The following is an 11215-nucleotide window of genomic DNA, read 5'->3' as shown; positions in this document are numbered from 1 at the left end:
GTAATCGATCCCAGGATCGAAACCTAGCTCTGGAATGGGAATGGGGTGGAATGAGAGTGGTAATGGTGTTAAAAGTTGACCAACTACTATTATATACTTGATATGCTAATGCATAGGAAACCCCAGCCATATAGGTTCCCTTTGACTATATCTGACTTGCATCCAATTTCCAAAAAGCAATGCTCATAGGGTTGGGAGTGGCCAGTACAAATCGTACTGATAAATTTTGGCACACAGGTTTTGCTGAGGAGTATAGCTCCAAGGAGTTTGACTGGATGAGGGGTTCGTGCCTACGCTCGAGTTTGGTGATCTTATCTACAAGCTGTTCTGAATGAATGCTACATTTGATTCCGCCAATGCGGCGATGTAATAATTTATGTAATTCTGCACTATTTGTACTCTGATATTATCGTTGTATGGATGTGATATTCGACTGGAATTTGGGTAATATGATCTACAACAGTCTTATTACACTTCGACGCTGTGGATTTCCCTTCGTGGAAATCGGGGTCGCTTCAGTTGGTATTAGAGCCATACTTGACCATAGGACAAAACCCTTAGACATGGACGATAGAATAGGACATGGACAGCCCTTCTTTTGGTTATATACCGACCCTACATTTACTTTTATGCAAGGCTTATCTATTATTGACCTGCTAACACCTGGTTCCTTAAAACATGCAGATGGCAACGAACATCGACTGGCCGCCTCTAGGACCACTACCTTTAGACCACGCCAAGCTTACCTTCGACCTACGTGAGCTCGGGGATTTTGCACAGACCCTCTATCGAGTTCTTGTCACATTAGGAGTCCCCAACGAGCTTGTCAAGGTCACCTGCACCAGGAAGCCAGCTCAAGAAGGAGGAATCGAAGGATCGATTGTCACCTCAGTCGAGTTCCCAGCTAGCACTACCTTGCCTTCTGTCCTAGCTTTCACTGAATTGACTATAGAGGACACAGTCAAGGAGGGACTACGAGCTATCTCACACAAGGCACTTCATAGAGTGATGAGGGACCACTACAAGCACCTGAAGATGACAGAGTTCCATCTACTTCCCCAGGCCCTTGACCTCAGCCTTACCCCTAGTGAGCAGAGTTTTGCAGTAGGCAGAGTTATCCTTGCTGAGGAGGATAGATGCCTTTGTGTCTCAGCTATTCACCTACTGGAGCAGGATAGGTACATGACCTAGCTAGAGCAGAGGAGACACCAGGACCAGGCTCTCTGGTGGGAGTACCAGGAGTGAGACTCGCAGGGAGCACAGAAGCGAGCTAGTATACTAGAGACAGTTCGCCAAGCTATGGGATGAGCTCAACCATCAAGAAGAAGTCCATAGAGCCGAGGTCGCTGACTTATAGGACAAAGCAGCCAACCTAGGCAACAGGAACTGCTACCTCAACAGCAAGGTCTTGGAGTTGTAGAGAGAGTTGGATGACAAGAAGGCCGAGTTCAACCACAGAGGAGATAGAGAGAGATCTAAGGGGATTGATATGCTAAAGATCCAATCTCGGAACAAGACCGTGACTCAAGAGCTAGAGGAGTTCAGGAAGAAGGCTGTTCGCAACCAGGGTCACCTAATCGAGGCACTTAGGCAGACCGAGTACCTACAGGACAAGTGTGAGAGGACATGGTAGGCTTGGCAGAAGTCTGATAGGAAGCGCCTTAGGGAGATGAAGGGTATGTGGGATCCGCTACCCAAGGAGATTCGTAGCAAGACGAAGCCTAGGATAGAGGAGTTTGAATTAGCCCTGACTCGCCTCAACCTAGATGCCTGCCCTACCTTACCTAGAGCCAAGCCTACTGAGGAGCTCACCAAGGCCTTGAAGTACGTGTCCTAACTTCACAAGTCTGACGAGGAGATTGAGATTGAGAACAGTCGTATCCCAGCTACGGTGTACGAGTTAGAGTAGAATGACCCTACGTGGTCATAAGTCATGTCAGTAGCTTCCATGAGTTGTACCCCATGATGTACCCCTTATGAGATGTATTATGAGACATTATGCGTAGTACGATTCTCGCACGTCTTCTAGTGTAGCTACTGGAGATGATGCCATGTAATAAAACCCATGTAATGAATGATTTGGATCTTATTGCATCTTATGGATCTTATCGCTTCTTTGTAATGAGTGTTGGATAGTATAAATCATCAAAATCATGTAATCATATCAAATTATAAGCACTTATGGCATAAGCACTAAGATTCCTATGATTTTTGTTGTAGATGCCAAACTACCGATCTAATCACCTGATGAACCATGGACATGCGCCCACCCCCGAACCAAGTCGAACCAAATGAGGGGCGTGGTGGCAACAACTGTGGCCGTGGCCATGGCTGTGGCCATGGACGTCGAGGGATACCCTTCCACCTGGAGAATACCCCACCACCTAAGGAGAACATTCCACCACGACCACCACCAAACCTGGTAGAAGTGATGGCACAACAGACCCAACTTCTTGCAGCTCTTGTTGAAGGAGCAAACCTGTTGCTAGGGAGGTCAGTAGAATGACTTCCAAAGGAAGCTAGAAGGATTTCTAAAGCTAAGGCCACCTACCTATGATGGCACTGACCCTGACCCGCTTGTAGCCGATGACTGGCTCAAGGAGATGGAGAAGAAGCTTGACCTCACTACCTTCACCGACGATGAGTGTGTTGGAGCAACCGCTAACCAACTCATAGGTGCAGCACGTGCCTAGTGGGACAGTTTCAATGATTCCCATGAGGACCTTGCCAACATCTCATGGGATGAGTTCGCCGAAGCATTCACTGAGTATCACATTCCCAAGGGTGTCATGGAGGCCAAAGCTGAGGAGTTCCACAACATCAAGATGGGAAAGGACCGGGTGACTGAGTACACTACTTGTTTCACCAATCTTCTTCGCTATGCACCTCCCTATGTTGTGAACTCTGAGAAGGAGAAGTTGTACTATTACCGCAAGGGACTAAACCCACACATCAAGCTGAAGTTTGGCGGTATTGAGAGTAACACGTTGCGTGCTCTGGTGGCATCGCTGCATCTAGATTGAGAAGGACCGTGCTGAAGCTGGAGAAGAGTATAGGGAGAGGAAGCGTAAGCCTGAGGAGTCTCTCCATGGTCGTGATCGCAAGAGGTTCCATAGAGATGCACCATCCAGGGAACGCTCTCACCACAACAGGGATGACAACCCTGGATCGAGTAGGGGTAGTGGAGGCTACACCGCCAAATACTCCCACCCTGCTCAGGATTGTTACACCCAGGACCGTTATTCTCAGGACCGCAACACTCAGAATCGTTTCAACCATCCCCGCTTAGTGAATGAACGCCCAGCACAGAACCACTCTACACTAAGCACTAGAAACTAGGAAGGCACCCGCACCAACCTCTATAGGTGGTACACCTTTCACCTGCTTCACTTGTGGCCAACCAGGTCACAAAGCCACTGAGTGCCCATAGAACTCAGCTGCTCAGAAGTCTCAGATCAAGGGATCTGCTACTCATGGACGTCTCAACCATCTAGACGCTGAGGAAGCACAGGCTGCCCCTGACATGGTGTACGGTATGTTTTTAGTTAATGGTAATACCACATCAGTTCAATTTGACTCTGGAGCAACTTGTTCTTACATATCATCCAAGTTTGCATGAGAACATGACCTGCCTGTGACCCCACGTGAAAAGCCTATCATCACCAGCTCACCCTTATGAGACCTAAAATGCACCCACATCTAGTAAGGGAGTGAGTCTTACCATTGAGGGTCTTACCATTAAAGCCAACCTAACTTTGTTACCTTCCACCAACCTAGATGTCATCTTAGGCATGGATTGGTTAACCATTCACTGAGGTATCATATCATGTTCACCTAGATACGTCCAAGTGACCCACCCATCAGGCCAAGTCATTAGATGTGAACCCCAGTCTAGAAAGTCCACCTCTATCTTGTGTGCCCTTAAAGCCAGTTCAGAATCACAGAATAAGGAGAAGGCAGTTCATGATGTGCCTGTGGTCAGAGACTATCCCGATGTATTCCCTAAAGAATTACTAGGTATGCCATCAGACCATGATGTAGAGTTCATCATTGATCTCTTGCCGGGAATAGGACCCATTGCCAAGAGACCCTATCGCATGTCAGTGGATGAACTAGCTGAGCTCAAGAAATAGCTTGATGAGCTCATCTCGAAAGGGATATATCAGACCTAGTGCTTCACCCTAGGGGATCCCCTATTCTATTTGTTAAGAAGAAGGATGGCTCGATGAGAATGTGCATTGATTACCGGAACTTGAATGCAGTCACCATCAAGAACAAGTACCCTCTGCCAAGGATCAATGATTTGCTTGATCAGCTTTGAGGTGCCAAGTATTTCTCCAAGATTGATCTTAGATCTGGCTATCATCAGATGAAGATTCGAGAGAGTGACATCCTGAAGACAACTTTCGTGACTAGGTATGGGCAGTTTGAGTTCACCGTGGTGTCCTTTGGACTCACGAATGCTCCCGCATACTTCATGAACATGGTGAATAAGGTTTTCATGGATGAACTAGATAAGTTCGTGGTAGTATTCATTGATGACATCCTTGTCTATTCACACACCGCTGAAGAACACGAACATTATCTAAGAACGGTGCTTGAGAAACTAGCCCAACATCAGCTCTATGCAAAGTTTAGCAAATGCGAGTTCTGGCTATAAGAAGTTGCCTTCTTAGGCCATGTATTATCAGCTGAAGGTGTCGCAGTTGACCCAGCCAAGATTGAAGCCATGAAAGAGTGGGATCAACCCTGCAATGTGATAGAAGTCAGAAGTTTCTTGGGATTGGTCAGGATATTATCGCTGATTCATTGAGAACTTCTCCAAGATAGCTCATCCAATGACCAACCTTCTGAAGAAGACTAAGGAGTTTGAATGGATGCCCGAGTATGAACAAAGCTTCTAGAAATTGAAACAGAAGCTTACCACAACTCCTGTGCTGGCATTACCTGATATCAGCAAGGATTTTGTGGTCTATTGTGATGCATCCCATCAAGGACTTGGTTGTGTATTGATGCAGGGTGGAAGAGTGATAGCTTATGCTTCTCGATAGTTGAAAGAACATGAGAACCGTTACCCTACTCATGATCTCGAGTTAGCAGCAGTTGTGCATGCCTTGAAGATCTGGAGACACTACTTGATAGGCAACAAGTGTGATATCTATACGGATCACAAGAGCTTGAATTACTTTTTCACTTAGGAAGATCTAAATATGAGGCAACGCCGATGGCTAGAATTGATCAAGGACTATGACCTGGAAATTCACTATCATCTAGGAAAAGCTAATGTAGTCGCAGATGCTCTTAGTCGCAAGAGTTACTATCACGCCTTGATCACTGAATCCGTACCACCTGAGCTCAAGGAAGAGATTGATGATTTCCAACTTGAGATACTACCAGCATGACTTGTTGAATGAGCTCTGCATATAGTATGATCTCACAGATCACATCCATCAAGCTCAGAAAAGTTGTGAAGAGATTGAATATCTTCATGGTCTAATGAAACTAGGCTACAAGACCAACCACCAGGAAGATGAACAAGGAACCATCTGGTTCAAGAACAGAATCTATGTTCCATCTGACCCATTACTATGAGAGGAAATTTTGTCAGAAGCTCACTATTCCAAGTATTGTATTCACCCTGGAAATTCAAAGATGTATCAAGACTTGAAGAAACACTTTTGGTGGAAAGACATGAAGGATAGACATTGCAGGACATGTGGCACATTGTGACACCTGCAATAGAGTCAAGGCTGAACATCAAAGGCCTGTAGGTTTGCTAAAGCCTCTTGATGTTCCCAAGTGGAAATGGGAGAGCATATCCATGGATTTCATAGTTGGATTGCCCTGTTCACAGAAAGGCAATGATTCCATCTGGGTGATTGTTGATCGTCTGACCAAGATTGCTCACTTTGTACCAGTTAAGGCCAAGACCAATGCCGAAAAATTAGCAGATCTATATGTTGAGTACATCCTCAGACTACATGGAGCTCCTTCTAGTATTGTATCTGATCGTGGTCCTCAGTTTGTGTCCCGATTCTGGGAAGCTCTGCACAAGTCCATTGGAACCAAACTTGATTTTAGTACTCCTTATCACCCATAGACAGATGGACAGATAGAACGAGTAAATCAGATCCTAGAAGACATGCTTCGCGCTAGTGTACTGAACTATGGCTCTAACTGGGAGAAATGCCTACCCTATGTAGAGTTCTCTTACAACAACAGCTACCAAGCCAGTATCAAGATGTCACCATTTGAAGCTCTGTATGGCAGACCATGTAAGACACCTTTGATGTGGTCCCAACCAGGAGAAAGATCGTTCTTTGACTCCGCTCAAATTCAAGATGCTAAAGAAGGAGTTGCTCAAGTAAGAGAGAATTTGAGAATTGCTCAAAGTCGATACAAGAGCTATGCTGACAAAAGGAGAAGAGAACTTGAGTTCAATGTGGGAGACTTCGTCTATCTCAAGGTATCCCCGCTATGTGGAACTGTCAGATTCCATGTGAAAGGAAAGCTTGCCCCTAGATTTGTTGGTCCATACAAGATTTGCAAGAGAATTGGAAAGCTCACTTACAAACTTGAGCTACCGAGGAATTGATGGGTGTACATCCCGTATTTCATGTCTCACAACTACACAAGTGTTTGAGAGTGCCTGATGAAGTAGTTCCAACTGATACACTTGACATTCAAGATACACTCGAGTATAAAGAACGTCGTATTAGAATTTTGGGCAGAGATACCAAAGAGACCCGAAGCAAGACTATTCCTATGTGCAAGATCCAATGGAGCAATCACACAGAGAGAGAAGCAACATGGGAGAAAGAGTCTGACCTCCGGCTACACTATCCTTATCTTTTCGAAGAGTACATTACACTTTAATCTCGAGGGCAAGATTCTGTTAAGGGGGTAGGACTGTAACAACCTAAAAATCCATACACTAAAAATACCAACTATAAAAATTTTCTTAGAACTCCCATGTGTTGATGAGTGTCATGTATAGAAACCCAACCTAAGAGATGCATTAGGTCTAACCCCAACCTAAGTCATCACACAAGCATGGCATGCCATTGTTAATCATGTTTATCTAAATACTAACAAATGAAACATAGCATATATTGTTAACTCAACTTGTGATTTGGATTTCCATTTGCCTTATGTTATGCTTAATAACTTCTTTAAAGAAATACACTATAAAGTAATTAATACTCAAACTAGTGAATAAAGGTTTAAAGAGAAAACAAATTCTATTTTTGTATAACACAACTACACCTATATTTTTGTTATACAAAATAGCTAAATAAATTCCTAATATTTAAGTATGTTGTGGGCCTCATATCAAAAACTCCAATGATTTTGGTGCACCAATTTTGAATTCAAATTCCAAAACCAAATTTGAATTCAAACAAAGGAGAAGAAAAGAAAAATAGAAAAAGAAGAAAAGGGAGGACGGCCTCGCATGCCGGCTCGGTCTGCTTGGCTTCACGGCCCAGCCAGCAACCGGTCAACCCCGCTAGCGCGCAGCAGCAGGCCAGCCCACGAGCTCACGTAGGCCCAGCAGCCAGCCCGCACGCCGCTCACGCCCACGTGCCTCCCCGCCTTCGCTTGCAGCCTGCTGCCACATGGGCCCCGCATGTCAGCCCTCCTGTTCATCTTCTCCACGCCACACCCCCGACCGCTCACACCGATTCTCTTCTCTGACCGAGCCCCGACAGCACTGGCAGGGGCGGGCTAGGGGGTCACGCCCAGGGCATGACCCTGTCTCCTTGGTGCCGCGCCCACACAACCTCGCACCATCATAGGATGCATCGCACACCTCTCCACCGATCGATCACCGTCCGCCATGGAAGCTTGGAGCTCGGCTATAAAAGCCCGACCTTGGTTGCCCTAGCGCATTCCCATGTCCGCCACCACCTTGCGGCCACCCCCTGCACACCCAAGCCAAGAGAGAGAGCCAAGAGAGGAAGAAGGAAGGGAGAGGGAGAAAGAAGAAGGAGGCACCGACGAAGCACCTCCGAAGCCACCGAAGCAAGGAGCCGACGCCACGACGCTGCACGGCACTGCGCTGCCTCTGGAGCTACACAACCGCAACCCACCATTGTGTCGCCATCCTCTCTTCCACAACACCTATGGTGAGCCTCCGGTTCTTCCCCTGCTCGCCATTGGACCTTGCCACTCTGGCCATGGCGCTCCATACCAGTGAGCGCACAGGCCAAGGCCATCTCTGGTCTCAAGGCACACAAGCACAGCACACTCATGCGCACACCGCGACCACCTCCGAGCCCTTGGACACTGTAGACCCTCCAAGCCCCATGGACACCGAAGCAGAATACTCGCTCACTGCGCTCGCAACACCACCATTGTGGCGTGGCCACCGCTGGCACACCCAACCACCTCCAAGCACTCGACCACCTCCGAGCACTAGACCACCGACCCGAGCACCAGACCACCAGCCAGAGCCACCGACCACCGTGGCTAGTACCGCTGGGAGCACCTGGCGCCTCCCTGACTCGCCCACCCTATTCACTAGAGCCACAGGAAACACCTGCAACCACGCCATGACCACCCTGCTGGAGCCCCGTAGTTCACCGTGCGCCTCACCATCGTCACCATGTTGCCGTGGCCGCTAGGGAGCCCCTACTGGCCACCTGGAAGCACGAAGCCCTGCCTTGAGCCCTGGACGCCCATGCTGTGTCCCCATGGAACCATAGAAGCTTACATGCCCCATCAGGGTGCTTCACTGTGGCCGTAGACACCTCACCAGTGCCGCCGTCGTGCCTGGAAGGCTGCTGCCATGGCCGGCACACCACGGGACCCTACACACCGTGGTAACCCCACCAATGAAGACGCCGAGGCTCGGTGGAGCTTCCACCCGCGTCAATTGCACACCAGCACCGCCATGGAGGCTCACCAGCGAGCATGCCACCAGCGGGAGCACAGCCACGGGAGAAAACAGGGGAGACTCCCCTCATCGACCATCCACGCCTACACTCGGTGCACGTGAGCCGAGCCGAGAGAAAAGATGGTGGACTCGGTCCACCATGGACCCTGTCTTAGGTCCATGGACCGTGAACCTGCGACCACCATGAACCACGCACCGTGAGCCAGCACTGTGGATGAAGCCCAGTGGATGCCCACGGCTACGACGTGGTAGCGTCATAGCTTGCCACGTGGCGGGCCAAGCCCGGCCTAGATCCAGCCCTGTCCAAACCCAGTCGAGACCCGGCCTGTATTGACCATTGACCGGTCAACGTTGACTGTTGACCTAGCCCCACATGTTAGTAGCACAGACGCTCTAGACCCACATGTCAGACGCTGACAGTCATGATGATGTCACGTGGGACCCACACGTTAGAAGACAACGCAGCCGGGGTGACGTCATGCTGACGTCACGGTGATGTCAGCTGCTGACGTCAGCAGCCCTGGCCCCACACGTCAGTGACCCTGACCGTTGACTCGCCGTTGACTGATGTTGACTTTGACCAGACCCACATGTTAGTGACCCAATAGCCCCTAGACCCACCTATCGGAACTGACGACGTTGATGATGTCATGCTGACGTCAGCTGGACCCCACCTGTCAGCTCGAAACTAGTGACAATGACATCATGCTGACGTCATCATGCCACGTGGACCAGTCACACCAGTGACACGTGTCAGCCCAGGAGTAATTCAGCCTTTATCTAATTTCAGAAATGATTTAAACTTCGGAAATTCATAACTAATTCATACGACCTCAGAAAAATACAAAACTAGGACCAAAATTCATCTAAAATCAAGCTCTACGCAATGAACCCATGTTTGAGTTCATTTGGCTCTTTTGAATTTCCATTGCTTCTTTGTGCTATTCTATAGACGTCGCTAACGCGACTATAATGCAAACAATGCAGACTCTAAGGAGAACCTGACAGACGAGGATCATGAGTACCGTGAGGAGAACGAAGATGACTACACTGAAGGTGCCACATCCCACCCAATCTCGTAGCACCTATTACGCATGGCTAATATAGAACTACTATTGCTTTACTTTACTGCTATAATCATACTATGATAGGACTTGCATGGTAGAATGCTTACTTGGTGGCCTTTACCTTGACGCAACCTTACCCCTGCATACCCTGCTATTAGGCTAGAGACATGCTTACTGCTCTATTTCATTGCTTACACTTCTACTACATTAATGCGTGGTGGAAACTGGTGTTATCTGGACTATGGAGAGAGTGCTGCTGTGTGTGACTTGGGTGTGAGGAGGGTGAGGGTTGTGTCAACCAAGTTGGAGTATACGATGAGTCTAGGACAAGTCTTGCCATAGGGTGCTACCTAGGCACCCCTAGAATGGATACCTATGGTGGGTAAATGGTATATGAGGTGGTCCTAGGTGTGAACCTGTGATGGGAGGAGCCCGAGATGGAGGTGCTGTGGTGGCACGGTAATTGGAAACCCTGATAGAGACATTCTGGCTTGGTCAACCCTAAGGACTTACTAGTACTCAAATTCACCGGGAAGCCTTACGTACCACTCGCCCTATATGGTGCGGGACGGCCGAACTACTTGGTAGGATATTGCCACTACTGCTAGGTTGATAGCGGACAGTGTAAGGAGGTACGGGGTGCAGGAGGACTTCCCCCACACCCTTCTGAGACTTCATGGAGACCTTGTGGACCCAGCTCATGACTCACAGTTTTAGCTGCCCCAGACTAGACTTGGGGTGTACCAGGGCTGAATGGTAGAGTGGCATTATCCTAGGCTAGCAAGCGGCCAGAATCAGCCCAGTTGATGATGGTCACCGAGGAAGGCAGATCTTGTGGTTATGTAAAACCTCTATAGAGTGGATGGTTGATCGATCGATATATGTGCCGACTTGTCGGCTATGGACCTTTCTTGGGTTTCGCTTAAACTAGATAGAGAGATGAGTCATACTCTTCTTCCCCTAGGAGTGAGTGTCGGTCGTAGCCATGGGCTACGGGCCTTAAGACAGTGTCAAGAGGGAGTTGGCCTGTCGACTGAGCGATGGTATGGTTATGGTATGGTGATGGTGTGGAGATGGTGGTGTAATCGATCCCAGGATCGAAACCTAGCTCTGGAATGGGAATGGGGTGGAATGAGAGTGGTAATGGTATTAAAACTTGACCAACTACTATTATATACTTGATATGCTAATGCATAGGAAACCCCAGCCATATAGGTTCCCTTTGACTATATCCTGACTTGCATCCAATTTC

Source organism: Miscanthus floridulus, chromosome 13 (assembly GCF_019320115.1).
Source record: "Miscanthus floridulus cultivar M001 chromosome 13, ASM1932011v1, whole genome shotgun sequence".
In the NCBI taxonomy this organism is placed as follows: Eukaryota; Viridiplantae; Streptophyta; class Magnoliopsida; order Poales; family Poaceae; genus Miscanthus; species Miscanthus floridulus.
The sequence above is the reverse complement of the archived record's forward strand: the minus strand, read 5'-3'. Positions refer to the sequence as shown.